The sequence below is a fragment of the Nerophis lumbriciformis genome, linkage group LG28 (genome assembly GCF_033978685.3).
Source record: "Nerophis lumbriciformis linkage group LG28, RoL_Nlum_v2.1, whole genome shotgun sequence".
Classification (NCBI taxonomy): domain Eukaryota; kingdom Metazoa; phylum Chordata; class Actinopteri; order Syngnathiformes; family Syngnathidae; genus Nerophis; species Nerophis lumbriciformis.
Window position 1 is genome coordinate 6,839,454 of NC_084575.2, and position 5,343 is coordinate 6,844,796.

The 5,343-nt window shown below is 50.4% G+C and overlaps 1 non-coding gene across 1 annotated transcript; it reads left to right on the plus strand.

Moving 5' to 3' along the window:
* Positions 1-4,958: 4,958 nt before the first annotated feature.
* LOC133571163 (5S ribosomal RNA) lies at positions 4,959-5,077 on the plus strand. Its single transcript, XR_009810319.1, has one exon. It is a non-coding gene; the product is annotated as a 5S ribosomal RNA (ribosomal RNA).
* Positions 5,078-5,343: the final 266 nt, after the last annotated feature.

A 5,343-nucleotide genomic window follows, 5' to 3' on the forward strand; every position in this document is an offset into this window, starting at 1 on the left:
CGAAAGACGAGGTAAAACCAACCTTTTTAAATGGAACTCTTACAGACGGGATGGGAGACATCCATCCATCCATTTTCTACCGCTTGTCCTTTTTGGGGTCGCGGGGGGTGCTGGAGCCTATCTCAGCTGCATTCGGGCAGAAGGCGGAGTACACCCTGGACAAGTCGCCACCTCATCACAGGGGGTGAAAGACAATTATTATTTATCTTAGAGCCTGGCGCGCATGCGTACACTAATGTGCTTTTTGTGGCTGTGTGAGGTGCAGCTCTCCATCCATTGTCTACCGCTTGTCTCTTTTGGGGTGGCAGGGGGTGCTGGAGCCTATCCCAGCTGCATTCAGATGTCACCTCATCACAGCTCTCAACACTGCTTTATGCGTAGGGACCGTCAATAAATCAACATTGCCTTGAAAATTGTATATCTGCTACATCAAAACACTGACTCATCCAAAAGAATGTAAATAATTAGTCATACCTCCTTATTGTGCATGCCCATTATTTCATAATTTTAAAATTATGTCCATATTTAATATAAAAAAATAAGGATATTTTCCCAATAGTCTCAATGTCATACAACTTGGTAACCTAATTCCACTTATTAGTCATGCTAACCTTTTAGTGTAACGCACACCCTTTTATTTTAAAATAGGGTTTTATTTAAAATAAAAATAATACGTTTTTTAGTAAAAATCATGTGCATGATATATCTTATACAGATAATTATCAACATTTGTATTAGCTCCAAATGAGAGTCAAGTTGGTTTTATGTTGGATAGTCGTAGTTGTTGCGGGAGCTAAAAATGAAACCATGGTTTTCAATATTACTAATTTATCCATCCATCCATCCATCTTCCTCCGCTTATCCGAGGTCGGGTCGCGGGGGCAGCAGCCTAAGCAGGGAAGCCCAGACTTCCCTCTCCCCAGCCACTTCGTCCAGCTCCTCCCGGGGGATCCCGAGGCGTTCCCAGGCCAGCCGGGAGACATAGTCTTCCCAACGTGTCCTGGGTCTTCCTCGTGGCCTCCTACCGGTCGGACATGCCCTAAACACCTCCTTAGGGAGGCGCTCGGGTGGCATCCTGACCAGATGCCCGAACCACCTCATCTGGCTCCTCTCGATGCGGAGGAGCAGCGGCTTTACTTTGAGCTCCCCCCGGATGACAGAGCTTCTCACCCTATCTCTAAGGGAGAGCCCCGCCACCCGGCGGAGGAAACTCATTTCGGCCGCTTGTACCCGTGATCTTGTCCTTTCGGTCATAACCCAAAGCTCATGACCATAGGTGAGGATGGGAACGTAGATCGACCGGTAAATTGAGAGCTTTGCCTTCCGGCTCAGCTCCTTCTTCACCACAACGGATCGATACAGCGTCCGCATTACTGAAGACGCCGCACCGATCCGCCTGTCGATCTCACGATCCACTCTTCCCTCACTCGTGAACAAGACTCCGAGGTACTTGAACTCCTCCACTTGGGGCAAGATCTCCTCCCCAACCCGGAGATGGCACTCCACCCTTTTCCGGGCGAGAACCATGGACTCGGACTTGGAGGTGCTGATTCTCATCCCAGTCGCTTCACACTCAGCTGCGAACCGATCCAGTGAGAGCTGAAGATCCTGGCCGGATGAAGCCATCAGGACCAAATCATCTGCAAAAAGCAGAGACCTAATCCTGCAGCCACCAAACCGGATCCCCTCAACGCCTTGACTGCGCCTAGAAATTCTGTCCATAAAAGTTATGAACAGAATCGGTGACAAAGGGCAGCCTTGGCGGAGTCCAACCCTCACCGGAAACGTGTCCGACTTACTGCTGGCAATGCGAACCAAGCTCTGACACTGATCATACAGGGAGCGGACCGCCACAATCAGACAGTCCGAAACCCCATACTCTCTGAGCACTCCCCACAGGACTTCCCGAGGGACACGGTCGAATGCCTTCTCCAAGTCCACAAAGCACATGTAGACTGGTTGGGCAAACTCCCATGCACCCTCAAGGACCCTGCCGAGAGTATAGAGCTGGTCCACAGTTCCACGACCAGGACGAAAACCACACTGTTCCTCCTGAATCCGAGGTTCGACTATCCGGCGTAGCCTCCTCTCCAGTACACCTGAATAGACCTTACCGGGAAGGCTGAGGAGTGTGATCCCACGATAGTTAGAACACACCCTCCGGTTCCCCTTTTTAAAGAGAGGAACCACCACCCCGGTCTGCCAATCCAGAGGTACTGCCCCCGATGTCCACGCGATGCTGCAGAGTCTTGTCAACCAAGACAGCCCTACAGCATCCAGAGCCTTAAGGAACTCCGGGCGGATCTCATCCACCCCCGGGGCCTTGCCACCGAGGAGCTTTTTAACTACCTCAGCAACCTCAGCCCCAGAAATAGGAGAGCCCACCACAGATTCCTCAGGCACTGCTTCCTCATAGGAAGACGTGTTGGTGGGATTGAGGAGGTCTTTGAAGTATTCCCTCCACCGATCCACAACTTCCGCAGTCGAGGTCAGCAGAACACCATCCGCACCATACACGGTGTTGGTAGTACACTGCTTCCCCTTCCTGAGGCGGTGGATGGTGGTCCAGAATCGCTTCGAAGCCGTCCGGAAGTCGTTTTCCATGGCTTCCCCGAACTCCTCCCATGTCCGAGTTTTTGCCTCCGCGACCGCTGAAGCCGCACACCGCTTGGCCTGTCGGTACCTGTCCGCTGCCTCAGGAGTCCCATGAGCCAAAAGAACCCGATAGGACTCCTTCTTCAGCTTGACGGCATCCCTCACCGCCGGTGTCCACCAACGGGTTCTAGGATTACCGCCACGACAGGCACCAACTACCTTGCGGCCACAGCTCCAATCAGCCGCCTCGACAATAGAGGTGCGGAACATGGTCCACTCGGACTCAATGTCCAGCACCTCCCTCGTGACATGTTCAAAGTTCTTCCGGAGGTGGGAATTGAAACTCTCTCTGACAGGAGACTCTGCCAGACGTTCCCAGCAAACCCTCACAATGCGTTTGGGCCTGCCAGGTCTGTCCGGCATCCTCCCCCACCATCGCAGCCAACTCACCACCAGGTGGTGATCGGTAGAAAGCTCCGCCCCTCTCTTCACCCGAGTGTCCAAAACATGAGGCCGCAAATCCGATGACACAACTACAAAGTCGATCATAGAACTGCGGCCTAGGGTGTCCTGGTGCCAAGTGCACATATGGACACCCTTATGCTTGAACATGGTGTTCGTTATGGACAATCCGTGACGGGCACAAAAGTCCAATAACAAAACACCACTTGGGTTCAGATCCGGGCGGCCATTCTTCCCAATCACGCCTCTCCAGGTTTCACTGTCGTTGCCAATATGAGCGTTGAAGTCCCCCAGTAGAACGAGGGAATCACCCGGGGGAGCACTCTCAAGTACTCCCTCGAGTGAATCCAAAAAGGGTGGGTACTCTGAGCTGCTGTTTGGCGCGTAAGCGCAAACAACAGTCAGGACCCGTCCCCCCACCCGAAGGCGGAGGGAAGCTACCCTCTCGTCCACCGGGTTGAACTCCAACATGCAGGCTCTGAGCCGGGGGGCAACAAGAATTGCCACCCCAGCCCGTCGCCTCTCACTGCTGGCAACGCCAGAGTGGAAGAGAGTCCAGCCCCTCTCGAGAGAACTGGTTCCAGAGCCCTTGCTGTGCGTCAAGGTGAGTCCGACTATATCCAACCGGAACTTCTCTACCTCGCGCACTAGCTCAGGCTCCTTCCCCCCCAGCGAGATGACGTTCCACGTCCCAAGAGCTAGCTTCTGTAGCCGAGGATCGGACCGCCAAGTGCCCTGCCTTCGGCTACCGCCCAGCTCACATTGCACCCGACCTCTATGGCCCCTGCTATGGGTGGTGAGCCCATTGGAGGGGGGACCCACGTTGCCTCTTCGGGCTGTGCCCGGCCGGGCCCCATGGGGACAGGCCCGGCCACCAGGCGCTCGCCATCGTGCCCCAACTCCGGGCCTGGCTCCGGAGGGGGGCCCCGGTGACCCGCGTCCGGGCGAGGGAAATCTGAGTCTCGGTTCTTGCATTTCCATAGAAGTCTTCGAGCTGCTCTTTGTCTGATCCCTCACCTAGGACCTGTTTGTCTTGGGAGACCCTACCAGGGGGCATGGAAGCCCCCGGACAACATAGCTCCTAGGATCATTGGGACACGCAAACTCCTCTACCACGTTAAGGTGGCAGCTCAGAGAGGAGATTACTAATTTATATTAAATTGTAAGTTTAATATGATTTTTTTTTTTTTTTTTTAATTTATTTATTTTTTTAATTTATTACTAATTTATATAAAATCATATTAAACTTACAATTTAAAACAAAAAGGTGTGAAACACATTAGAAAAATCACTTCTAATATTTAAAATGAATTTGGGATTTTAGGTCATATGACCAGGAATCTATTGAAAATAAACATTTGTTTTTAATATCAAAATATTTTTGATCCTATTTTAAAATAAAAGGACTAATATAAAGTGGAATTGGGTTACTAAGTTGCATGATGACATGGAGACTTTTAAAACAAATGAATATTGTTTACATTAAAAAAATATTTAAATTATAAAATCAGGAACGATATTAAAAATGTAGGACTATTTATTTGACCTCCTTTTAGATGAATCAGTGTTTTGATGTAGCAGATATACATCTTCGAAGACAATAGTAATTTATTGACGGTCCCTAAGCATAAAGTAGTGTTGAGAGCGGCACCTCTTCTGCAATCTCCCCGCAGCATGAGAGAGCAGTGTGGGCACAGTGAGGGGGAGCTTCCGCTGGAGCTCCGGAGGCAAATATCCACCGTGAAAGCAACTTGACCGCCGTAGCAAAGGAAGACGATCACACAGACAGAAAAAGCACATTAGTGTACGCATGCGCGCCAGGCTCTTAGATAAATAACAATTGTCTCCCATCCCGTCTGTAAGAGTTCCATTTCAAAAAGTTGGTTATACCTCGTCTTTCGGCTTACGGCCATACTACCCTGAACACTCCCGATCTCGTCCGATCTCGGAAGCTAAGCAGGGTCGGGCCTGGTTAGTACTTGGATGGGAGACCGCCTGGGAATACCAGGTGCTGTAAGCTTTTACACTCACGCCAGAGGACGCTGTTTCTCACGTCTTGCAAAAAAGAAATGTTTTTTTATTTCACTTTCAGTTCAATTTACCCTAACATGTCTAATATTTATCCATCTTTGGGCTGTTTTTGCCATCTTACCCGGCTACAAAAACACATGTCATATTATAAATTGACCAGTCACGGACTTTTGAGCGCTGATAGTCCGTCAATATGTTCAACACCGGGGTGATATGAACCAATCAGCGTGCCTTATTCCAACATCTCACACTTTC